Here is a 27,995-nt window from a genome sequence, read left to right as displayed (position 1 = left end):
TAGAAGAATGTATTTTTTTGTGGAGTTTAGTAGAGTGTTCTATAGATTACTATTAGGTTCAACTGGTCAAGTGCTAAGTTTAAGTCCAGAATTTCTTTGTTAGTTTTCTGCCTCAGTGATCTGTTTAATGCTGTCAGTGGGGAGTTGAAGTCTCCCATTATTATTGTGTGGTTCTCTAAGTGTTTTCACAGCTCCAGAATAACTCATTTTATGAATCTAGGTATTCCTTTATTGGGCATGTATATATTTAGGACAGCTAAGCCTTCTTGTTGAATTATCACTTTATCATTCTATAGTGCCTTTCTTTGTCCTTAACTTTTATTTATAGTCGGCTTTATCTGATATAAGAAGAGCAACTCCTGTTCTTTTTTCCCCATTTTCATGGTAGATCTTTCTCCATCCCTTTACTTGGAGCCTGTGGGTGTCAGTGTCAACATGTCTGAGATGGGTCTCTTGAAGATAGCAGATTGTTGGGTCTTGGCTTTTTCTCCAGCTTGCTCCTCTATTTATTTTAAGGAACTGTTTAGGCTATTTCCATTGATAATTAGTGTTGGTATGTCAAATTTGGTCTTGTCATTGTGTTGTTAGATGGTTGTTATGTAGACTTACTCATGTAGCTGCTTTTTACTGCCTGTGGCTATGTTCTTAAGTGTCTTTTTGTGGTAGTAGGTGTTGCTGTTTTGTTTTCTGGCTTAATTTTCCCTTAAAGACCTCTTGTATGGCTGACCTAGCTGAAAAAATTTCCCTCAATGTTTGCTTGTCTGAGAAAGATTTTATTTCTCCTTCGCTTACAAAGCTTAGTCCACAGGATATGAAATTCTTAATTGGAATTCCTTTTCTTTAAGGATGCTGAAAATAGGATCCCAATTGTTTTTGTCGTTTAAGATTTTTGCTGGGACTCCCTTTGTACATAACATGATCCTTCTCTCTAACTGCCCTTACGAATTTTTTTCCATTGACCTTGGGGAATCTATGTGGCCTGGGGATGGACCTCTTGTATAGTATGGAGCCAGGAATACCTGTATTTCTTGAATTTGAATGTTAACATCTCTAGAAACATTAGTAAATTTTTCATGGCCTATATCCTCAAATATATTTTTCAAGTTGCTTATTCTCTCTCCTTCTCTTTCAGGAATGCCAATGATTCAGATTTGGTCTCTTTACAAAATCCCATATATATCAAAAATTCTGTTTATTTTAAAATTGTTTTAATTTTTATCTGGCTGATTTGATTCAAAGAACTGATCTTTGAGTTCTGAGTTTCTTTCCTCATCTGGTCTATTCTACTTTTAACACTACTGATTGTATTATAAAAATCTTTTAGTTTTATAGCTCTGGAAGTTCCATTTGCTTCTTTCTTGAAATGGCAGTTTTTCTTTCCACCCTTGGATTATTTTACTGGATTCCTTAGACTCCTTGGATTGGGTTTCAAGTTTCTCCTGAATCTCGATGAGTTTCCTTGCCATCCAGATCCTGAATTCTGTGTATGTCATTTCAGTCATTTCAGACTGGCTGAGAACAACTGCTGGTAAGCTAGTGAACTTGTTTGGAGGTACAGGGAGACTGGCATTTTAGGAATTCTTGCACTAATTCTTTCTCATCTAGGAGGATTGGTGTCCCTTAAACTGAGACATACATTTATTACAGTCAGTAGGCTTCATTTCTTGGTGTTTTCAGAAGCCCAGGGCTTTGTCCAGGATCATTTGTGGCTGAATTATTGTCCTTGGTTTCATAGAGAGGTATATTAGCAAAATACTTTTGGTATTATAGTTTTGACTATGATCCAGTAGATGGCACTTAATAGTAATGGGTGAGATGAGATCTGGTGCATGCAGGGTGGTAAGGCTGTAGACAAATCTACAGCACCTAGTATTTCCAGGCGGTCTCTCATCCAAGTACTAACCAGGCCCGACCCTACTTAACTTCTGAGATCAGAGAAAAAAAAAAAAGTAATGGGTGGCAGATAGGCTTTTATTCAGCTGTGGCTTCTTAGTATTTCCTCATGTTTGCAGCCATGTTCTGTGGTACAGGGGGTAGAGAGCTGATACCCTCACCAGGTCAGCTCCTAGGGCTTGGGAAGCCCCCTCCAATCACTGGCACTGCACCCACATTTCTTTTGTTAAGTGTCCAGGCTGCAGGGATCCCTTGGCAGAGACCACAGGAGGGAAATAGGCAGTCCCTGCAGAGGCAGACATGCCCTGCTCCCATTCCAGCGCGTGAACCTGCACGTCTCACTCCTCTCAGTGCTCTGAGAATGTGGGCTCCTCTCCCGCTTAAATACCAGCCATAGATATTGGCTCAGCATTCCCAAACTATGTGCCACAGACCTGGGACGCTGGTATTGGCTCACAGATCCATCCTTTGGACCCTTGCAGATGAGTTCAGGGTATGCTGGGGAATTCAAAGTGCTCCCAGACCACTGGGAAAGTAATCAGGTAGAGCAAATCACCAAGGCTGGGCAGCAGAGGCTGTTCTCTGCCCACACTCCTGCAGGGCAGCCAGATAGGGACCCTGAAAAGGGCTGGAGGGCACCAGGGCAAGAGGACTTAGAGAACAGATGTACCCATGAGGAAGTTGACTCTGCTCTCTCCTGGCCTAGCAGTCAGCTGGGCTAGAGCTTCTTGGAGGAAGATGGAGAAGGTTGGGGAATGGGAGCCTATGGCCACACTCCACCAGAGTTGCACCATGCACAGAGGCCCATGGTTCCGCACTGGCTGAAACCATGTCTCTGCTTACTCTCTGGGAAAATCCCTCTGTCAGCTCCAATATCCATGGAGAACATGGGGCCTCCTGTAGCCAGAATCCCAGAGGTCTGTGGAGAGGATAGGCAGTGCCACAGTCCCTTCACTCACTCATTCCTCAGGGATATTTCAAGGTTAGGAACCAGATTCAGTGTTTGGGTACCTCATGCAGGATTCCCAGATTCCTCTCTCCTTAAACTCAGTGCCTGCATCTCCATCCATTTCCATTGTCTTCTCTCTGAAGATCTGTCCACGTTATTAATATAATGGATAACTCAAAACTTTGGTCTCTCTCAGTTGGAGCAGCACCTCCTGGCTGTGTCTAGTTGACCATCTTGTTACCCTCCTTTCCCAGAAGAGATTAAATTACGCTCATGGTAAGGATTATTTGAAAAGGGAGAAGGAGATTTGGGTTTAGCGTGATAATAAAAGGGGACTTTAGATATATCTACATCTATGTATCTATCTATCAATCTATTATCTATCTATCTATCTATCATCTATTTTAAAAGGCTAGAAACAACTATACAAATACGATAATAGTTAATTCTTGACCATAGGAATATACATTTATAACTTTTTGTGATTTTACAACTCTAAAACCATACAACTTTTGAAACTTTAGTCCTATTATTTCCATGCAATTTTTTTGTTAGAACCAAAATAACTCAATAGCACTAAAAATAACCAGACAATAGTTAGACATATCTTTAGCTTATGGCCATGAAAACACGTTTGTACGAACCTGTATCCAGATCTATTTCTCTAATGTAATATTTTGAACTTTATTTAGTAGAGGTTGGAGACTCAGATATGGTAATGCCTTTCTTGCACCTAAATATTTATGAAAGATAAAAAAATACTAGTTGCAAGAAAAAAATTTAAATGTCATAACACTTAGGAGACCTGAACTCTCACTCAAGCTATGCTTTCACTCTTGTACAATGGGAGGTGGGCCCAATCACCGATGGTCTCTAAAGGCCTTTTCTTGCCTGTGTTATGCAACAGTATTCATGGAAGATTCCATTCCACCCATATCTGGGATTAGGGGATTCTTTATAAATTTCCCTAGAATTTGATAGGAAGTAGAAAAGATATGACCCAACATATTCTAAACACTGTGAATCTAACATTTTATATATGTTACTTATTTGGTGGTTAAGGCAACCCTAAAATGTAAATACTGTTTTCTTCATTATTGCATTAAAGAACGGAGAGGCATGGAATTCAAACAATAACTAGAATACAGTTATTGTCTGGGGTTTCTCAAAAAGCTGAAAATAGAACTACCATATGATCCAGCAATCCCACTGCTGGGCATATATTCAAAGGAAAGAAAATTAGTACATCAAGGAGATACCTGCACTCCTATATTTATTGCAACACCATCCACAATAGCCAAGATATGGAGATAATCCAGTGTCCAACAATGCATTAATAAGGAAAATATGGTATACACACACACACACACACACACACACACACACACATATATATACACAATGGAATACTATTTAGCCATAAAAAAGAATAAAAGCCTATCATCATGGCAACATTAAATGTTATGTTAGGTAAAATCAGTCAGGCACAGAAAGATAAATACCACATGTTCTTACTCATACATGGAAGCTAAAAAAGTTGATTTCATAGAAGTAGAGAGTAGAGTAGCAGTTACTAGAGTATGGAAAGGTAGAAGAAAAGGGGATTAGGGAGAGGTTAGTTAACATAAACAAAATTACAGATAGATAGGAGGAATCAGTTCTAGTGTTTAACGGTAGTGTAACTATAGAAAACAATATTGTATTTTTCAAAATTGCTAGAATAGGGGATTTTGAATGTTATTAATATAAGAAAATGATAAATATTTGAGGTGATATATATGTTAGTTATCCTTATTTTATCATTGTATGAGTGTGTTGAAATATCTTATGGTATCCTATAAATATGTATAATTATTATGTATCAGTTAAGTGTATACATATATATTTAAAAACTGTTAAAAATGACAGGTCTTGTCTAACTCCCAAGCCTATTATACAGGAATGTGCTTTCAGAGTTCACATTCAATAAGCTGGTTACTGGAATTCATAGAGAGATTTGAATGTAATATAATGTTATCTTCTTACCCCTTCTAATTTAGCTGCCTATGAAACAATGGTGACATATTTCAGTATAAAGAAGGTGTTCACAAAGAGGGCAATAGAGTTGGTTTAAAAATACATTTTCATGTCATTCTGATAGACCCTCCCCCTGCTTCTACACTATTGAGAATCTCTCTTTCAAAGAAAAAAGTTAGAAGCAGGGCTCTTTACACACATTATCATCATCTAGTGGCACTGGAAAAAAGTAAATGACAAGGTGACTGAGCAAATGCAAGATCTCCCAGTTCACTGAAAACTGATAGCAATTTTGCACACTTTTGCCCACCATGTGCACAAGCCAAGGGAGCAATTGATGACTTACCCAAGTGTAATCTGCTTGGGTACCAACCCAGACACATGCCTATTCCTCCTATTCAGTGTAATTGAACCTCATTTGACGGGCAGAGTGGGGAAACAGTTCAGTAAACCTTATGGGACTCATCTCTACAATGAGATAACTTTACATGGAGACAGGTAAAATTATGGCAAGATAATTGGGTCAATTCAAGTTGTTGGTTTCTGGAGCAGGTATTTAAGGAAGCAAAATAAATTATAATTTAACTATATCATTGAAAGGGGGCTACTTGGAATGTTTTGAATTTGACTTTTAACATAAAATTCTTGCAAACATATTATAAAACCTTATAGGTGACCATTTTAACTAGCGATATAAAAGAAATACGTAAGATTATGTTTTTAGCATTTTACATATTTATCTAAATAAAAAGAAGATTTATTAGATCTATATTCTAAATTTTATTCATCCTTATCGAATCATGAGTTCTCCAATGTTATGTGATTTAGGTTTCCTTTATTATTATTATTATTTTTTTTTACTTGAAAAGTTGAGGTTATTAAATATTGCTGTTTTCCAGTGAAAAACCCAGCTCTCAATACATATCTACATCTTGGCTAGTTCCCAATCTAATTAAATCAGAACCCCTGCAGGAGGAACCCAGGCAACTGGCCTTTACAAATGATAACAGGTGCAGCCAATTCTAATGCACAACCAATGTTGAGAACTACTGATGTATTTATCATTGCACTGACTATTTGAAGCCTGCCACCTAGCTAGCGTTTACATTGTTGCTATTCTCTCCACAAGCATCTCCAAGCAGCTAACTATGTCTAACTGAAAAGATAAAAGAGAGTAACTATAAAGCACCTAACTATAGCTAGCTTCGTTGGAGTAAACTTAAGGAAGTGGACAAATCCCTAAGAAAAGATCCAATGTATTGTTTGATTTCTCCTCTAGTAGTCTATTTTACTAGTAAAGTATTTTAACACATTGTTTAACAAGCCAATATTTTTCTACTGAAAGTAAGCAGTATTTCTGACATGAGACACTGTCATCTCCCAATATTTTATATTTAACTATTAGTGGCTGTATAAAGTATGTACTTCAGATGCTGTGTTTCAAATGACCCTTACAGTGGTATGTGAAATGTACTATCTATTATCCAGCCAAAGTGAATCTCACCTTATTCCATAAGAACATGAAGCTACATATAACATATGTTATTACATGTGTATCATTCTTAGATTAGAATTTCTATTTGTTTATAATTATCCCAAGCACCACTGGCAAATTAAACATTATATTACTTTTATATATTACTATAATTGGAATTATAAAGTTTTAAAATTTTTTGAAAAGTGGATAACTGATATGTTATCACCACATTATCAGATATACATGTAAGTATATGCAAAATATATATTAGCTCAATACAATTGTGAGAAAAATGTATTGAAGAGTAGATATGGCAGAGTCACTTTTCTTTGACAGAGAGTAAAATCATGGAGGGAACATCATAAATAATATACACCAAAATATTATCAAAGTAGAGAGATTCAAATAATTATTTCTTATGTGTATTGCTTCTCTGTGATTTCTATTATTTCCACAATCTTAATTATCGTGTAGTTAAAAATGTTAAGTCTTTCTTAACTAATATAAAGAATTACATTGATAACATTCTGTGTTATATTTATCTCTGTTTCTTGGTAAAAACAAGATTTACATGTTGTTTGTTGAAATCAAATTAAATTATACATTATTTAAATTAAACAATACTCCAAAACTCAATGTAATGCCTCTCTATTCTTCTAAGGTCCACCCCTATTTATATGATGCCCAACATTATAAATGAATGAAAAGTGTATGATTATTACTACTGTTTGCACACACACACACACATATTTGCACTATTATGAAAGAAGCCTCAATGTTTTTGTCAATGAAGTGCATAATGCAACCAGTCCCTTGAAAATTATTTGTAATTCTCTGAGTTCTTCAAAAAAAGTTTAGTTACATACACAAAATTCATTTAAAAGCCCTTCTTGCTCATGATTTGAGTTGGCTGTACACTAGCTGGCAAAATATTCAGAGAATAAGAAAGATAATTGTTAAATTTTTAGCATTCTGCTTTATATTTGCAGATATATAAAATATTTTTGTGTACCAAATATCAATATAGATTCTGATTGCTCACCTAACATGCAAGGACTGCCATGAGTGACAAAAACCATAATGGTCTCTAACTTGTATAAGATTTTCTATAATTTATGTTTCTTTTTTTTTTTTTTTTTTGAGGCAGAGTCTCGCTCTGTCGCCCGGACTGGAGTGCAGTGGCCAGATCTCAGCTCACTGCAAGCTCCGCCTCCCGGGTTTCCGCCATTCTCCTGCCTCAGCCTCCCAAGTAGCTGGGACTACAGGCGCCCGCCACCTCGCCCGGCTAGTTTTTGTATTTTTAGTAGAGACGGGGTTTCACCGTATTAGCCAGGATGGTCTCGATCTCCTGACCTCGTGATCCGCCCGTCTCGGCCTCCCAAAGTGCTGGGATTACAGGCTTGAGCCACCGCGCCCGGCCTAATTTATGTTTCTAACCAAGTAAGTTTAGGATCACTTCCTAAACACCTACATTTGATTTCTCTTTCAGAGAATTCCTCACCCATGCATTGCTGGAAACCCCTTTGAATCCACAGATACACTTTTGATGTCTACATATCACTATTTTAATTGCTACTAAGTCAATTATCCTATGAAAATACATTATACATACACAGCTCACTTTTCCTCTTCACTCATACTAAATTGGTGGTGGAGAATGGATTATATATTAGGGAATCATTCATGAAAAATGCAGTTACTGTTGGTTGGCATCCGAGCACTACAGACCTTAAACTGATCCCGAAATTGTCATCAACAACCATTTTCTAAAGACACTTTCTTAATCTACTTTTTATTTTTGGGAGGTGGAGACAACGTGGTTCACAGTCAAAACTCACTAATAGAGGTACATTGTTCTCCACTGAAATGCAAAGAAGTGCAAAAAGTACAGTGAGACAACTTTGATAAGTTCAGCCTAAAAGAGAGATGGCCATACTACTAAAATACACATGAAAAATCAATTCCAAATAACATTAAATATTTGTGTTTGTTTTGGTTTCTTCCAGAGTCTGAAGCAAAACTTAATTGCTAATCTTTTGTGAGGTATAATTACAGGGGAGAAAGAGTGAAGTACAAAGAGAAGTGAGGTAGGCATGCAAGGAAATTAAATGAGGGTAGTATGTTACTAAATTTACTATAATCATGTGAACATCATAGCCCCTATTCTGTTATATAACATCTCTGGAGGAGCCATTTGAAAATCGCATGCTACAGAATAGTCAAGTCCATCAGGGGAGGAAGGTCATGGAACTTCCCTGTCAGCTTTGTCCAGCACTGGTCAAAATATAGTCTATGGTAGGGCATTCTGGCCATGCTTCTTGATTGTGTTACCTGGCTCTTTCAGGAAGACTTTGAAGAAGCCATTGTCTCTGTGAATCGAGTTAGACCAGCCTATATGCTAAAGTTGCTACAACTTCAGACATAATGAGCACCATGAAGTTTTCATGAAAGGCTGAAGCATCTGGGACCATTTGGGAGTCAGCCAATGATCATGGTGGATAGATACATACGGCAAGGAAACAAGGCTAGTATGGATGCTGCAGTCATGCCAAACAAAATCTAGATAAGCAAATCTGGATTAGCAAAACCTCCACTGAGGGGCACAAAATACAGATGAATTATACATATATATGTGTATGTACATAATTACATATATATATATAACTCCTACGTTATTATGTTATCTCACTTCACTTTTCTACCTGTACTACAACAAATTTAATTTCTTTCTCCTCTGTGTTCTCGTGTGTGTGTGTGTGTGTATGTGTGTGTGTGTGAACACAAAGGAAGAGTATTTTAATTCTGCTACAGTAGAAGTAGAAAAGTGGGTAAATTTGATGACAACAGATATTTAATTGCACACTTGAAAAATAAAGGTTATTCCAAGTGCAGCGACTGGAGTGCGTAAAGGCAGAGAAGCTTGAGAAGATATGGGATATCAACTATCTATGTCTTATGGATAAAGCTTAAGAAGAGAGGGGAATAAAAACTTTACATTAGGTTAGGAACAGATGAAAGAGAACATAAAATATCAAATTTAAGAATTGGACTTCATCAGAAGAAGTTTGGGCATATTAGAATTTCATGGCATAGGATTAAGCAATTAATCCTGATATATTATTATCAGGTAACTCGACTGGCAATATGCTAGAAAGATTAGAAGTCAAAGTACGAAAGCAGAGAAACCAGTTTATTCTTTTCCTGGGAGAAAATAATTAAAAATTTTAACAATACAGAAAAGTTTAGAATGATTAGGAAGGTATATTTCCTAATCATTCTAATCATTATACCATAATCTTAGTATAGTTCAGAAAAATTTAGAGCTAGAATTGGCAAGATCTAGTAGCTGGAGTGGTAGGTGCCTGTAATCCCAGCTACTTGGGAGGCTGAGGCAAGAGAATCGCTTGAACCTGGGAGATGGAGGTTGCAGTGAGCCGAGATCATGCCACTGCACTCCAGTCTGGGGGACAAGAGCAAGACTTTGTCTCAAAAAAAAAAAAAAAAAAGAGTTAAAGATGTTTTATATATATATATATATATATATTTTTTTTTTGGCATTAGGTGGTCCGATGAAGACAGTACTATTGGTTCATTTATGGGCTATATCATAATGTAGATATTTTATACATACATATGTATGGCACATGTATATGTATGGCACATATAAAATTGTACCATCTACAATTGTAATAACTTCATTTTAAATCACATAATACTGTTTGGGATAAAACTACCTTAATTTTAATATATTCTTAGTTACTTTCTAAACTATTTTTTTTCCCTGTTTCTCAGGGTTCCTGCTTCACTAATTATCTCTAAAAGATATTTTAGGTAGTAATGATTTGATACTAAGTTGGGTATCAAATAACAAGAACTGGTTTTTCCAACTGCTAGTTCTTATTATTTAACAAAAAAAAATTTTAAAAGATGGTTATGTATGAACCAGCAATAGAAGTGTGGGGTAAACCAACCATTCTGAATAATCCATCTGTTCACCTGAGGAACAATTACAAAACGTAAGCAAAAAAAGAAATAAAAGCATCTTCCCATAGTTATTTAAACTACACTATTTGTTTCCATCCTAACATAAAGCTAGTTTTCCACCTGTGTATTGAACTTTATTCTCTTTTGCTTACCCCAGAATTTAAATGCCACAAATATTTCATCTCTCTTTCAATTATTATACCCATTTGCACTAAACTATTCTCCTAAACCTACACATATTCTATATTATATCCCACTGCAAAAATCAACAGATGCTCCTTTGATTCCACATCTGCCTCCAGCTAGCCTTACATTTCTCTGAAGCACTTTGTAGCAAAACTCCTTTTAGAAATTTTCTTCTCTTTTGAACTGTCTCCAGCCAGTTCCACCAGTACATTAAAATCACCCTCATTTGACATTTGTATCATGAAATATAATGGTTATTGATCTATCCCTATTCATACAAACTCTTACATAGTTGATAACTCATTCCTGGAGAGTTTCTTTTGGTTTTGAATTTGGATCTGGGATATCTCTTTCAGTTTCCCTTCTGCCTCTTGTCTGTTCCTTGAAGTCTGAATTTCATATTTCTTTACTGATTCTGGACAAATGTCAAAGTATTTCAGCCAAAGTCTTTTCTCCGATGGTCAGTGTCTCCCATTGTAAATTAATCAGGGTCTATAGTTTTACATGCTATTGGTATGCTAATGACTTCCAATTTATATTTCTAGCCTTAGTCAAACCCCAAATTCCCAGAGTCATGTATCTGTTTCTTGGAGATCGCTGCTGAGTAGTTATCCTAGACTTAACATGTCCAAGACAGAACTACTGATATCTAGCCACAAAGGGTTAACCTTTTCCACTCTGTCCCATTTCTGTAAAATATGCTTCTGTTTTACAAGGTGTTCTGGCCATATGCACGAGCTTTACATTCTTGATCCTTCTCTCTCCCTTTGGCCCTATATCCATTAGCAAATCCTGTCAGCTCTATCTTCAAATTTTAATTCTGATTCTAAACTTTCCCATCACCTCCACCATGACTTTGATCCAAATCTCTGTTCCTCTGGCCCAGATTTCTGCAAAGTTCTCTATTACCTCCAATTTTCTGTGTTTACACCATTGTAGCAGCTGCAAACATCCTCTAATTGACAAATCTGATCACCTCACAACCCTGCTCAAAACCCTTCAGTGGTTCTCTATCACAGTTAAAGCACAAGCTCCTCACGATCATTAAAGACCTCCTCTACCTCAATGATTCCTTTTACTACTCTAACTCTATCTAGATTTTTGCTCTCTTAAAAGGAGACTTTTTGCTATCTCCTCAAGGCCTTTAAACTTGTTGTTCCTTCTTTCTGAAATTCTCCTCTTTCAAATATTTGCATTGTATGTTTCTTTTTATACTTTATATCTTTGTTCAAATATCACTTCCCCAGAGAATCCTTTCTGAACATCTGTCTTAGTTCATTTTCTACTGCTTATAACAGAATATTTGAAACTGGGTAATGTATAAGAAACCAAATTTGTTTCTTTCATTTCCGGAGATTGGAAAGTCCAAACTCAAAGGGTTTCATCTGGTTAGAATCTTCTTGTTCGTGGGGATCCTGAATAGTCCTTAGGTGGAGCAAAGTATCACATAATAAGGGGGCTGAGCATGCTAATGTGTTATGCTCAGGTCTTTCTTTATCTTCTTATAAAGCCATTAGTTCTGCCACCATGACGATCCATTCATTCATTAAGCTTTAATCCTCAAACCCAAAACTGGATTAGTCCATTCATGAGTACTCTGCCTTTCAGAGGTCACACCTATCAGTACTGCCACACTAAAGATTAAACGTCAACATCAGTTTTGCAGGGAACATTCAAACCATTCCACCACCCTATCTAAAATATTAACCCACCTACCTTTCTGCTTTCTTTGGCCTTGTATTATTTTTTTTTCTTGAGCTTAATGCTATTTGAAAGCACAACATTTATGTCTTTACTTTTCTAGTGTATATCTCCTCCAACAAAGTTCAGGTTCCATGAATAAAGTTTGTTTCCCGTTCATCCATGAACTAGCATAAAACTGATACGCAGTTGGAGTTTAATCTAATTTTACAAAATAAATAGATAAGTCAATGACAAATTGAATTATGTGATAAATCGCACTTTGTATTGGTAAAAATAAATAGACCAGGAGAAGGGGGAATGATCAAGGTGGCTTACTAGAAACAGCTAGTGTGGGGGTGTGTGTGTGGTGGTCACAGAAAGGAAAGAAGGGGTGAGTAAACACAGTATTTTCAACTGAAATATCCAAGTACTCACACTGGGACTTGGATATTTCCAAGGTGTGCCTTATCCACACCTACAACAAGCTACAGTCAACCCAAAGAGAGGAGGTCAGTTCATCTTCCCTGGGTCCCACACAACCCCAACTGTTCATAATCAAGGAAACAATTCAACCCACAGAGAACAGAGAAAAGCAAGGCAGGATGACAGCCCACCCAGGAGGAACATGGTGCCAGAGGAACCTCTCCTGCCTGGGGAAGTGGCGAGTGAATGTGTGACCCTGGGAACCCTTGTTTCACCCACGGATATTTGCATCCTTGGGTCAGGAGATCGCCTCATGAGCCCACTCCATCAGGGCCTTCAGTCTGACACACAGACTTATGTGGAGTCTTGGCAGAGCAGCCACTCAGGCACGGGCAGACACCGGGGAGCTTTAGACACTTGGGCTTTCTAGGCTTCCCAGGAAAAGTAGCTGCAACTCTGGGAAAGCAGGAGATTAGCCCCAATATATGACCCTAGGAAAGAGGCTGAAGCCAGGGGGTTGAGCAACAACAGTCCACTGGCCCCACTTCTATGGCTGGTCACATGATAAAACTCACTGGCTTGGAATTCCAGCCAGCCACCTGTAGCAGCATTGTACCTCCCTGGGTTGAAACTCCTGGAGGGAGAAGTGGGCCTCCATCTTTGTTGTTTGGGTGACTTAGCTGTTCTGGTCTTTGGGCTTTGGAGAGTCTAAGCTGACCAGGGACAGAAGAGACCCCTCAGCACAGTACAGCTGCTCTATGAAAACATGGCCAGACTGATTCCTGAAGCGGGTCCCTGAGCCCCTTCCTCCTCACTGGGAGGAACCTCACAACCGGGGCCTTCAGCCACCACCACTGGTGTTTTCTGGCCTACAGAGATTTGAAAACTCCTTGGGACTGAGATCCCAGAGGGAGGGGTGGACCACCATCTTTGCTGTTTGGACAGCTTGGGCTTTGAAGAGTCCAAGCTGATTAGAGGTGGAAGCAATACCCAAGCACAACACAGCTGCCCTACAAAAATGTGGCCAGACTGCTACTTTTAAAGCAGGTTCCCAATCCTGTTCCTCATCGACAGGTGGAGGCTTCAACCAGGGTCTCTGGCTACTGCCACCAGTGTTCTCCAGCTAACAGGTTTCAGGCCTCTCTGCAATGGAGCTCCTAGAGAGAGGACTTGGCAGCCATCTTTGCTGTTTGGGCAACTTAGCCGTTCCAGTCTTCGAGCTCTGGAGTGTCCAAGGCGACCAGAGGCTGAAGCAGACCCCCACACAGCACGGCTGCTCTACGAAGATGTGGCCAGTCTGCTTTATTAGGTGGATCCCCAGTCCCATTCCTCCTCACTGGGTGAGACCTAGCCACCTCCTACAGGTGTATTCAGACTGGCTTTAGGTCCATACCTCCCTGGAATGGAACTCCCAGTGGGAGGGGCATGCTGCTGTCTTTGCTGTTTTGTAGCCTTCACTGGTGATACTTTCAGGTACTGAAAAATCTGAGGTGATTGGGACCGCAGCTGATCCCCAGCATATCACAGCAACCCTATGGAAAAGTGGTCAGACTGTCACATGGATGCCCATTCCCACATCTCCTCACTGGGCAGGTCCTCTAGGCCTGAGCCGCTAGCCACCCCCCACAAGAGCTCTCAAGCCAGTATCAGCTGTTACTCCCTGGAAGAGCCTCAGAGGGGCAACTGAAAGCCTGTCTGCTACTACCTCTGCAGTGGAACTGTCCTTGCTACCCTCAGGCTAATGAAAGGGCAAAGACCCCTAAATGCCTTATCCATACCTCCAACAAGTTGTAGTCAACCCAAAGAGAGGAGGTCAGTCTGTCTCCCTCAGGTCCCACACACCCCCAGCTGCCCATCATCAAACAGGGAACCCCTGGCTTGGGCCCATAGCACGAGCCCTCCCTTATGGGCTGATTGCAATGAGTGATTGCTGACCTGCATCCCACTGGAATGGAGCCCCCAGGAGACAAGCAAAGTGGTAGAGCATCAAGCCAGCTGATGTGGAGCCCAGAAAGTTTTGTGCAGGAACATCTGTATTGGAGTGTGGCCATGAATGGCCATCTTTCTAGGCTGATATGATCCCATAAGAGACTCTCGCCCTAGGGTAACTGTCGGACCTAATCTCTGCAGAGTGGTCTTGCATATCACATGTGACTGGTCTGATCTGAGCAGTCCTTGCTCTGCTGGCCTCTCCCAGGGCCCCAGCCTGGCCATGCTTGCCTACAGGTCAATCTCAGTTGCCCTGGGGACCACACCATGATCCCTATGGCTGACTAGTCTGCACATTCCCTCCCTGTACTGCAGTTTGCCCTGAGCCTAAAGCAACACCCCACATCACTTTGCTGTCATATGTTTATATGAGCTGGGTTTGCTCCACTTGCCCCACCATTACACATGAGTGTACTATACGCCCCCTACCCCTACAGAATGCCATTGCATACAGAGCCTTGGCACCTCCAGAACCCGCAAGTCCTGCCCCACCCCGCCGCCATCAGCAGCACCCCACCCTTGTGCAAATACTGCACAGAAAACAGGTGATCCTCCCACAGTCTTAGTGATTAGTCCTGTTTGCAGGGCACAGAGAAGGCACCCAGACCTATATGGTCCAGCACCTTGTCTCAAGCCAACACCATCTCCAGTGCAACAGTTCACATAGTCTCCAGCAGGGACTCCCTGCTCCCCACTAGCTGCCTTGCCTCTGCCACTGTGGTGAACACCTGTAGGGAGGCAGGCATCCCTTCATCTGCTAGCACTCTGCTGTAGCTGCTGCACCTCAGTACCCCTAGCACAGTAGACTCCAAACCTCGAGGAGCCAGAGAACAAAGTCAAGGCCCAATTTAAGTCCCTCAGAGTTAGAGCACACAGTCCAGAAGTTTGGAGCTAAATGGTGGCCCCCTAAAAATCTCCCAGAAATTAAGCCATTTGGCTGAATTTAACTTTACCGCAATAAAATCCTCAAAGTCATCAAATAGTATAAAAGAAAAAAATTCCAAAGGTTAGCCATTTCAAATGTTGAAGGTAGATAAGCCTACAAAGATGAGAAAGAATGAGTGCAAGAACTCTGACAATTCAAAAAGCCAGAGTGCCTTCTTTCTTCCAAGTGACCACATCACCTCTCCAGCAAGGATTTGGAACCAGGCTGAAGCTAAGATGGCTGAAATGACAGAAGTAGAATTCAGAATATGGAAAGGAATAAAGTTCATTGAGCTACAGGAGTATGTTATAACCCAATGCAAGGAAGCTAAGAATTATGACAAAACATTGCAGAAACTAACACACAAAAAGTTCACTATAGAAAAGAACATAACCAACCTAATAGAGCTGAAAACACACTAGAGAGATTTTATAATGCAATCACAAGTATTAGTAGCAGAATAGACCAAGTGGAGGAAAGAATCTTAGAGTTTAAAGACTGGATTTCTGAAATAAGACAGGAAGACAAGAATAGAGAAAAAAAGAGTAAAAAGTAATAAAAAAAACTTTAAGAAACATGAGGTTATTTAAAGAGACCAAATATATGACTGACTGGTGTCCCTCAAGGATATGGGAAGAATGAAACTAACTTGGAAAGCATATTTAAGGATATTATCCATGAAAATATCCCCAACATAGCTAGAGAGGCCAACATTCAAATTCAGTAAATGCAGAGAACCCCAGTAAGATACTCCACAAGAAAACCATCCCAAGACACATAATCATCAGATTCTCCAAGGTCAAAATGAAAGAAAATATGTTAAATACAGCTAGAGAAAAAGGCCACATCACCTACAAAGGCTAGGTCACCTACAAAGGGAAGCCAATCAGACTAACAGTAGACCTCTGAGCTGAAACACTATAAGCTAGAAGGGATTAGGGGCCAATATTCATTATTCTTAATGAAAACAAATTTCAACAGATAATTTCATATCTGGACAAACTAAGCTTCATAAGCAAAGGAAAAATAAGATCCTTTTCAGACAACAAATGCTGAGAGAACTGGTTACAACTGGGCCTACCTCACAGGAGCTCCAAAGGAAGCAGTAAATATGGAAAACAAAGACTGTTACCAGTCACTACAAATACCCTGAAGTATGCAGACTGGTGACACTATAAAGCAAGCAAAGAAACAAGTCTGCAAAATAACCAACTAATATCATAATGACAGGATCAAATCCACATATATCAATACTAACTTCAAATATAAATGGACTAAATATTCTCATTAAAAGACACAGAGTAGCAAGCTGAATAAAGAACTAAGACCTACTGGTATGCTGTCTTTAAGAGACCCATCTCACATGCAATGACACACATAGGCTTGACATAAAGGAATGAAGAAAAATCTACAAAGCAAATGTAAAACAGAAACAAAGCAGGGGTTGGAATCCTAGTTTCTGACAAAACACACTTTAAACCAATAAAGATGAAAAAAGATAAAGAATGGCATTACCTTATGGTAAAGGGTTCAATTAAACAAGGAGAGCTATCATGTGTGTGTGTGTGTATGTATGTATATGTATATACACCCAACACAGGAGCACCTAGATTCATAAAGCAAGTTCTCTGAGACCTTCAAAGAGACGTAGACTCCTGCATAATAATAGTGGGAAACTTTCACACACCACTGACAGCATTAGACAGATTATCAAGACAGAAAATTAATGATGCTGTTCAGGACCTGAGAACAGCACTGGATCAAATGAACTTGATACGTATCTACAGAACTCTCCACCCAAAAACAACAGGATATATGTTCTTCTCGTTGCCACATGGGACATGCTCTAAAATTGATCACATAATTGGAAGTAAAATACTCCTCAACAAATGCAAAATAACTGAAATAATAAAGAAAAACACTTTCTTGGACCACAGACGAATCAAATTAGAAACCAAGATTAAGGTATTCATTCAAAATCTTACAATTACATGAAAATTGAATAACCTTCTCTGCAATGACTTTTGGGTAAACAATCAAAATAGGGCAGAAATTAAGAAGTTCTTTGAAAGTAATGAGAACAAAAATACAACATAACCAGAATCTCTGCGACACAGCCAAGGCATAGTTAAGAGAGAAATTTATAGCAGTAAATGCTCCTTTTAGCCATGGCTGGGATGCAAGACTGCACAAAGCAGCAAGGTCCTGGAATCAGCCTATGAAACCATATTTTCCTCCTAGGCCTCCAGGCCTGTAATGGGAGGGGCTGTTGCAAAGACTTCTGACATTTCCCCTATTGTCTTGGTGATTAACATTTGGCTCCTCTACCTATGCAAATTTCTGTAACCCCCTTGAATTTCTCCTTGGAAAATGGGTTTTTCTTTCCTTTCACATTGTCAGGCTGCAACTTTTTTGAATGCTTATGTTCTGCTGTTCTTTTAAACATAAGTTCCAGTTCCAAACGGTGTCTTTGTGAATGCATAAAACTGAATGCTTTTAAGAGCACTGAAGTCACATCTTGAATGCTTTGCTGGTTAGAAAGTTCTCCCACCAAATGCACTAAGTCATCTCTCTCAAGGTCAACATTGCACAGATCTCTAAAGCAGGAGAAAAATAACACCAGTCTCTTTGCTAAAGCATAGCAAGAGTCATCTTTATTCCACTTTCCAACAAATTCCTCATCTTCATCTGAGACCATCTCAGCCTGGACTTCATTGTCCATATCACTATCATCATTATGGTCAAAGACATTTAACAAGTCTCTAGGAAATTGTAAACTTTCTCACACATTCCTGTCTTTGTCTGAGTCCTCCAAACTGTTCCCACCTTTACCGGTTACACAGCTCCAAAGTCAATTCCACATTTTTGAGTCCTTTTAGAGTAGTGCCCTACTCCCAGTACCAATTTTACTGTATTAGTCCATTCTCATACTGCTATAAAGAACTTCTTCAGACTGAGTAATTTATAAAGAAAAGAAGTTTAATTGACTCACAGTACAGCATGGCTGGTATGGCCTCAGGAAACTTACAATCATGGCAGAAGGCAAAGAGGAAGGAAGGTACCTTCTTGACAAGGCAGCAAGAAGCAGTAGCACCAATTAAAGGGGAAGAGCCCTTTATAAAATCATCAGATCTCATGAGAACTCACTCGCTACCTCAAGAGCAGCATGAGGGAGACTGCCTCCTTGATTCAATTATCTCCACCTAATTTCTCTCTTGACAAACTGGAATTATGGGGCTTACGGTGATTGCAATTCAAGATGAGATTTGGGTGGGGACAAAAAGCCTAACCGTATTAACATCCCACAAAGGTCTAGTATCCAGCACCTACACAGAACTTAAATACATTTAGAAGAATAAAGGAAACAACCTCATTAAAAAGTAGTCAAAGGACATGAAAAAACACTTCTCAAAAGAAGACACTGAAGTGGCCAACAGGAATATGAAAAAAGGTCATTATCACTGATCATTAGACAAATGCAAAATAAACCATAAATGAGATAACATCCCACACTAGGCTCAATGGTTATTATTAAAAAGTCAAAAAAATTAGCAGATGCTGGAGAGGTTGTGGAGAAAAGGGAACCCTTGTACACTGTTGGTAGGGGTGAGAATTAGTTCACCCAATTGTGGAAGACTGTGGGGAGATTCCTCAAAGATCTAATGACAGAAATATCATTCAAGCCAGCAATCCCATTACTGGGTATATACCCAAACGAATATAAATTTTTCTTTTGTAAAGACACATGCACACTCATCTTCATTGCAGCACTATTCACAACAGCAAAGACATGGGGTCAACCTAAATATCTATCAATGCTAGACTGGGTAAACAAAATTGGTACATATACACTGTGTAATACTATGCAGCCATATAAAAGAATGAAATCATGTCCTTTGCAGGAACATGGATGAATCTGGAGACAATTATCCTTAGCAGACTAACACAGGAACAGAAAAACCAAATACTGCAAGTTCTCACTTATGAGTGGGAGCTAAATGGTGAGAAAACATGAACATATAGAAGGAAACAACACATACTGGGGCCTACTGGAGGGTGGAGGGAGGGAGGAGGGAGAGCATCAAGAAAAATTACTAATAGGTACTAGGCTTAGTATCTGGGTGATCTGTAAACAAACCCCATGACACAGGTTTACCTATGTGACAAACCTGTATATGTACCCCTGAACTTAAAATAAAAATTATAAACAAAGAAACAAACAAACAAACCCTGTCACTATGATAGAATAACTAGTTGTTCACCCAGATCAATTCCCAATTCTTCCTGGATTTCCTTGGACTTGAACTCCTTTGGACTATTTACATAAGTGGGAAATAACTTCTTTTTTTTTTTTTTAAAAATGACTTTTTAAAGTCTACTTTTACAACAGTTTGACGAACCGAGTTAATATGGAAACTATGCGAATTTCAACCTGAGTGGATAAATGCCAGACACAATATTCCCAGTATCAGATGCAGAAGGCAACTAAGATTCCAACATAGAGTATGAATGTTATTATATATATCTATGCTTGCAAATTTGAGCCTTGTGCTAAGATGTACAAATAGCAACAGATCATTTGCTCAAATCTACAGCTTTTTCAATTAATTCCATTGCTAGGGATAAGGTATCCTAATAACCTATCGGGATTGGAGGAATGTCCTTCTGGTTTATCACAAATGGGGTGAGCACCTGGAAGCATAACCACGTCTAATTAAAATTTTAAATAAATTACCCAGTGTTTATCTCTGTGTATCACACACCTTCTGAAATATCTTTGGTGTTTTAAATGTTTTGGTGGTAAATTGGTTATACCTTTGAGGACACTTAAGTTATGGATATGAAATTCTGGGTTGAAAATTATTTTCTTTAAGAATGTTGAGGCCGGGCGCGGTGGCTCAAGCCTGTAATCCCAGCACTTTGGGAGGCCGAGACGGGCGGATCACGAGGTCAGGAGATCGAGACCATCCTGACTAACACGGTGAAACCCCATCTCTACTAAAAAAAAAAAAAAAACAAAAAAACTAGCCGGGCGAGGTGGTGGGCGCCTGTAGTCCCAGCTACTCGGGAGGCTGAGGCAGGAGAATGGCGTGAACCTGGGAGGCGGAGCTTGCAGTGAGCTGAGATCCGGCCACTGCACTCCAGCCTGGGCGACAGAGCGAGACTCCGTCTCAAAAAAAAAAAAAAAAAAAAAAGAATGTTGAATATTGACCCCCCACTCTCTTTTGACCTGTAGGGTTTCTTCAGAGAGATCCACTGTTAGTCTGATGCACTTCCCTTTGTAGGTAACCTGACCTTTCTCTCTGGCTGCCCTTGTAGCCTTTACTACATGGCTACAGTAACCCAAACAACATGGTACTGGTACTAAAACAGATATATAGACCAATGGTGCAGAACAGAGGCCTCAAAAATAACACAATGCATCTACAACCATCTGATCTTTGACAAATCTGACAAAAACAGACAATGGGGAAAGGATTCCCTATTTAATAAACAGTACTGTGAAAACTGGCTAGCCATATGCAGAAAGCTGAAACTGGACTCCCTTCCTTACAACTTATACAAAAATTAACTCAAGATGGACTACAGACTTAAACCTAAAACTATAAAAACTCTAGAAGAAAACCTGGGCAATGCCATTCAGGACATAGGCAAGGGCAAAGACTTTGTGACTAAAACACCAAAAGCAATTGCAACAAAAGTCAGAATTGACAAATGGGGTCTAATTAAACTAAAGAGCTTCTGCACAGCAAAGGAAACTATCATCAGAGTGAACAGGCAACCTACAGAATGGGAGAAACTTTTTGCAATCTATCTGTACAAGAGAGGTCTAATATCCAGAATCTACAAGGAACTTAAAACAAATTTATAAGAAAAAATAAACAACCCCATCGAAAAGTGGGGAAAGGATATGAACAGACAATTCTCAAAAGAAGACATAAATATGTGGCCAATGAGCATATGAAAAAAGGCTCATCATCACTGGTTATTAGAGAAATGCAAACCACAATGAGATACCATCTCACACCAGTTTGAGATTATCTCAAAACCACAATGAGATACCATCTCACACCAGTGAGAATGGTGATCATTAAAAAGACTGGAAACAACAGATGCTAGCAAGGATGCAGAGAAATAGGAACGTTTTTACACTGTTGGTGGGAATGTAAATTAATTCAACCATTGTGGAAGACAGTGTGATGATTCCTGAAGGATCTAGAATCAGAAATACCATTTGACCCAGTAATCCCATTACTGGGTATATCCCCAAAGGACTATAAATCATTCTACTAGAAATACAGACACATGCATAGTAGTATTGTTTACTATAGAATAGTGCTGTTTGTTACAGCACTATTTACAATAGCAAAGACTTGGAACCAACCCAAATACCCATCAATGATGGACTGGATAAAGAAAATGTGGCACATATACATCATGGAGTACTATGCAGCCACAAAAAAGAATGAGTTCATGTTCTTTGCAAGGACATGGATGAAGCTGGAAACCATCGTCTTCAGCAAACTAATGCAGGAACAGAAAACCAAACGCCGCATGTTCTTACTCATAAGTGGGAGCGGAACAATGAGAACACATGGACACAGGGAGGGGAACATCCCACACTGGGGCCTGTCAGCGGGTGGAGGAAAGGGGAGGGAGAGCATTAGGACAAATACCTAATGCATGTGGGGCTTAAAACCTAGACGATGGGTTGATAGGTGCAGCAAGCCACCATGACACATGTACACTTATGTAACAAACCTGCATGTTCAGCACATGTACCCCAGAACTTAAAGTAAAAAAAAAGAGAAAAGCAAAAAAAGTTATGTCTTTCTCTGATCTTCTAACTCAGTAATCACCACAATGTCTCTTTTCTGGATTCAGAAAAGCTACTTAAACTGCTCATCCGTTCATGTCTATTCCACTGTTTTCTTTGTCCTTTGGAGTCTGTATCTCTTTTGAGCCTTTATTGCTACTGTTATTTTAGTAATGTTTTAGAAGAGTGAGGAAACGAATCTCAGGTAGTCAACCTTACATGGATAATTGGACATTACTCTGCCAGTTTTAAATATATACAAGCATCCTTCATTCTAAAGCAAAACAAAACAAAACAAAAAAACTGAAAAAAAAAAGGACACTATACCCCTCTCGTGATAATGCCTAATTTCTCTTCTTCTCTCTAGGTCAGTAGTTCTCAATTGCTGTCAATTTTATCTCCCATGGGACATTTAGCAATGTTTGGAGTTATTTTCAGCTGTTAAAACTGGGGCGAGGGGGAACTGTCAGCATTTAGTAAGCAGAAACCAGGAATGCTGCTAAACTTTCTACAATGCATAGGACAGCCACCCGCCAATGACAAGCAGTTAACTGGCTCAAAGTGCGACTAGTGCTGAGGGTGAGAAAATTTGCTTTGGAGTCAACGTTTTCAAAGAGCAGGTCCTACTTCTTTACCATCTCAAGCCAGAGCAATCTGAATTTTGCCTTCCTTCTCTTTTCTTCTTCAACTGTTTTCATCTGACCTAGTAGGATCTTACTAATTAGAGATTGTTCAGATGAAATGGAACAGGCAGAGTTTCTGTGTGTTTGAATCTGTGCTGAAAAAATATCTTCCTCTAATAAACAGAATCAACCTGATTGGCTCTCCCTTAATTCCACCACCTTATAGCCACAAGGCACTCCCAATTCTATCAAGATCTCACAATCCAAAAGGCACAAAGGCAAAATATGTAGGCCTGGCTTTCCCACGTTATGAAAACGTCCCTCTCTAATGAGAAGGTACTTAAGATGTGAATGAAATGCACCACCATATAACTTCACCTAGAAAAATTACAAAGGTCAGCTCTGCAGGAGGGAAAATAGGTAGCCTTACACGATTTGTTTTCCTGGGGTGCGGGGTGAGAAGACATCCTGATGAAAACACATTGTCTAATCTTATATGTCTATTAACTGAGACATTTTCGTAATATTAACTGTGTGAACTATCCCTTACCCATTTCTCAGTCATTGCCCAGCTTTCAGTCTTAAAGGGACTCCCAAATATTGAATCTGACATGACCCTTGTTATGAATGGAATTATGTTTCCTCAAACATCACATGTTGAAGTCCTAAGTTCCCAATGTGACTGTATTTGAAGATAGAACTCATAAAAAGGCAGTTATGTTTAAATGAAGTCATGTGGGTGGGTTCTGAATGCAATATCACTTGTGTCTTTATAAGAAGAAGGAGAGACATCAGGGATGGGTATATACAGAGAAAAGGCCATGTGAGAATATAGTGAGAAAGTGGTCATCCAAAAGCCAGGAGAAAGGCCTCGGGAGAGATCAAACGCACCAAGATGACCTTGTACTTCCAGCCCCCAGAACTGCGAGAAATAAACTTCTGTTGTTTAAGCCACCTAATCTGTGGCATTTTGTTATGATATCTCTATGAGTCAACTTCCTAGGTTCATTGTTGCTTGTGAAAGAATGGCTTTTTACGTGCTATAGTATCTCTACAAAAATATTAATGAAAATCCTGTGTTATTACATTATTTGTATCTGTGTTTTAAGGGCAGCTTCATATGACATCAGTAATAAAAAAAATCACAGATTTTGCAATAGTAAGTCAATTTTACAGGATAGAAGTGGAGAAATTTTAATGATAAAATTAAAATAAATAATTATTAAAAAGCAAAATTTTACCCGGTAAAACACTGCCAAAGACTTTAAATGACAATGTAAAGAGACTTGTTCCCAATGAGCTCCAGTGTTTAATGCTTTTCCCCTACGTATTTTTGGAGTTTTTTGGGATGTATTTCTAGTTTCTGTTATTCTCCTCTCAGATGGTTTCCATTTAGTCTATTTCCTGATGTTTCAAATCCGTATTTTGAAATGTAAGTGGTTTTCAATGAAGCCAGTTCAGAGCTTTGTCTTTGGAGTGTTGGAGCTATCATCATTTAAACCAGTATTGTTCTTTGAGATTTTCTAGCCATTCTCATGCCTCCTCAAATTTCAAATAACACTGCATAAACATACATGGAGTGCTTTCTACCAGTTCACTCGTCCCTAATAATTTTGGCCAACATATTCTATTCGGTTCTAAGGTTTATGGGGTTGTGATGTGTTTGTGCCAAAATGTCTCAGTGGTTGTTGAGATACTTCCCATTTATTTTCTGTTGTTTTACAGATATCCAAATACTTTTTCATTAAACTCAGTAAGATGAAAGTGTTCACGGTTGAGTTAACATTTTATATTCGGATACATAAGCTCTTTCCAAATACATCTGGCAATTTTGGTTTGCATCAGACTTCATAGTTCACTGTAATTCTTGTGCAAAGTTTCTGGTGGTACTTGACTTTTTCTCTATAAAAACAATTTTAGATGAGCATTACTATTGCTTAGTCCTTACCAATGCAGTAGCCCAGGGCTGAGTCCATTTCAGATATGTCTCTAACATGATCAAAATTATCTACCTTGTTAGAAGTCAATTACAGAGGCCCTGGAGGTACTCTTATCCTTGTGAGGACAACATGGAGCCCAAATAACGAAATTTTTATGTTTAGTCTCTTCTCATGATTGATTATGTAACCCACTATAAATTAATTGGATCAAGTTCCTGAACCTCCTGAGCCTGCTCTGTCTCTTTTTTGGCCCTTTAGAGGAGGAAAGTAAAACATGTTTGGTTCCTTTAATATAGTTCCATTTGTCTACTCTGGGATATTGCTCTATCAATACCCTGCATTTTAAATCCAATATTTTCCTCTCTATTTTTTAATGTTAACATGTTTACACTATTTTAAAATAAGTCTCCCTTAGCCTTATCTTTTTCCTAGATCTTTCTCTTCGCCCCTCTCAATCTAGATAAGCTCCTATAACATTGTTTACAAACATTCTTCCTATCAGTTTCTTTTCCCTTTCGATTAAAGAAGAATTTACATATGATGAAATGTTAAAGTTTTATGAATTTTCATAAATGCATACAATTGTATAGTTTACACCCATATGAAAAAAAAGCAATATCATCCCCAGAAAGTTCCTTTGTTATCCCTTTCTAGTCAATCCCTCACCACACCAAAAGCAAACACTGTTTTTATTTCTAGCAGCATAGTTTAATTTTGCCTGTTGTAAAACTTTATATAAATAGTATCACACAATAGTGGCTCTTTTGTATGTGTCTACTTTCCCTCAGCATAATTTTTTTGAGATCTTCCCTGTTTGTTGTTGCATGCATCAATACTTTGTTCCATTTTATTGTTGAGTATTATTCCATTGTTTATCTATTGTCTACTTGATAGGTATATGGGCTGTTTTCAGTTTTAGCTGTTATGAATAGCTACTATGGACGTTCATGATCAGATCTTTTTGGTGGACATATGATTTTAATTTTCTTGAATAAATATGTAGAAGTGAAATAATCAGGTCATAGGGTAAAGGTTAGAGCTGTATGTTAAATTTTATAAGAAACTTCCAAACATACTTCAGATTAATTTTTCCTTTTTTTGTTTTGTTTGTTTGTTTTTGAGACAGGGTCTCACTCTGCTATCCAAGCTGGAGTGCAATGGCTTGGTCACAGCTCATTACAGCCTCTACCTACTGGCCTTAAGCAATCCTCCCACTCTAGCCTCCTGAGTAGCTGGGACTACAGGCACATGCCCAGCTTTTTTTTTTTTTAAATAGAGATGGGGGTCTTGGGTCTTGCTTTGTTGCCCAGGCTGGTCTCAAACTCCTGGGCTCAAGCAATTCTCCCACCTTGGCTTCCTAAAGTGCTGAGATTATAGGTGTGATACACTCTGCCCTGCCAATTTTTAAGTTTTATAACCTACATAATCCTTTCAATTGAAATGTATTAGACAGTTTATCTTAAAAAAGCAAAAACATAAATATATTCTCCAGGACATCTTCATATGAAGACATTATACTGCTCCTCCTCTTGATACGACTGCCTATCATCTCCTATGGTCACATTTAATATATCGTTTGAAGAACTCAACTTTATTCAACTCTGTGTGCTATTATACAGTAGATCATTTGTTCATCCCTTGAAATCCTCTTCTTAGTCTTTGGGACAACTGCTTTCATTTCTTTCTTCAATCTCTTCAATTTTTTTCTTACCTTTTCAGATATTCCTTAAAAGCTTGAGTTACCAGGACCCTCCATAGTGTCCTTCTCTTCTTCCCTCTCTTTCTTTCTGTTTCTGTCCTTTGAAAATCTCATAAACAAACCTGACATTAATTACCATGTATATTCTTATGATTTCCAGATTCAAACCAGACTTTTTTGGGGAATTTTTGTTTTTGAGGTCTGGACTTACATTCTGTTTATTAACAGCTGGTTATCTTTGCCTCCTGTGAAGGACATCATTCTCATCTTAATATTTGCTCTTTAGTCATAAAGGGATTTTTACTCCTAATACGTGGAATAGAGTCAATAATATAAAGTTAAAGGCTGGTTCTTTGATGATGAGACATGCGTGGATACATCGTCAGGGACTCTGACGACTCCAAATATTGCTTTGTTTGTCCTTGACTTACAGTTTCTATGGAATTGAAAAAATGCTGTTCACAATTTCTCCTCATTTATTCATTGGTCAATGAAAACATGTAATTCAATGAAACCTCTAACAGATAATGAGCCAGACTGACAAGGATTGGAAGTTAAAACAGTAAGTGGCTAAACTGCTACTTTAGGGGGCAAAAACTGAGAGACAGATTCCTAGCATTTCTTTTGACTGGGATGGGGTTACTTTTCCTGTTAACAAAGACAGGTCGAAGTCTGAAACATCAATTAAGACTTTAGAAAGAAAGATGCGAAGCTTGTTTGTGTATGTTTATGTGGGTCCATATGTGTGTGTGGTTGTTTGTGTTAAGACTTGAAATAGATCTTGCAGATCATTTCAGTGATAACCCTGTCAATACACTTGCTCAAACTAAATTTCTTGACTCATTTCTCTTTTCTCAACCCATTGATTAATTTTGTTTGCCATTTCTAAATTTTCCATATCCAGTGGGCCAATTTTAGCTATAAAATATCTGCTAAGTCTCTCTTGCAGACTCTGCTCCTATTCCTAAATCCTGACAGAGCATATACATTAGTCTTTGTATATAACATTAAAAACAATTCATTACTCTACATCATGACTCCAGGTGCCTTCCTCTGTGACCCATAACACATTGTCGACAGCGTAAATTCTCTTATAATACAATTCTTACTATGTTACTGCTCTATACATCCACTTTTGGCCAACCATTACCACCAAGCTTCAAAGATAGTCTCTTGTATCCTTTGTAGGATACATGAGGTTTATTTTGAGAGCAATGTCTCTGTGTCCATTGATTCCTCAGTAAACATTTGCAGTGTCCATCACTCTCTCACTATCGTTTACTTTAGTCTATGATAAAAATGCTTTCTGTTCCTCAGACATAGCATACCTTTCACAGCCCTATGCCTGTGCGCAGGCTGCTATCCCCACCTAAACTAACTTTTCCTTGTGT

The sequence above is a fragment of the Trachypithecus francoisi genome, unplaced genomic scaffold, assembly GCF_009764315.1.
Source record: "Trachypithecus francoisi isolate TF-2019V2 unplaced genomic scaffold, Tfra_2.0 Lachesis_group16, whole genome shotgun sequence".
In the NCBI taxonomy this organism is placed as follows: domain Eukaryota; kingdom Metazoa; phylum Chordata; class Mammalia; order Primates; family Cercopithecidae; genus Trachypithecus; species Trachypithecus francoisi.
Note: the sequence above shows the minus strand (reverse complement) of the source record.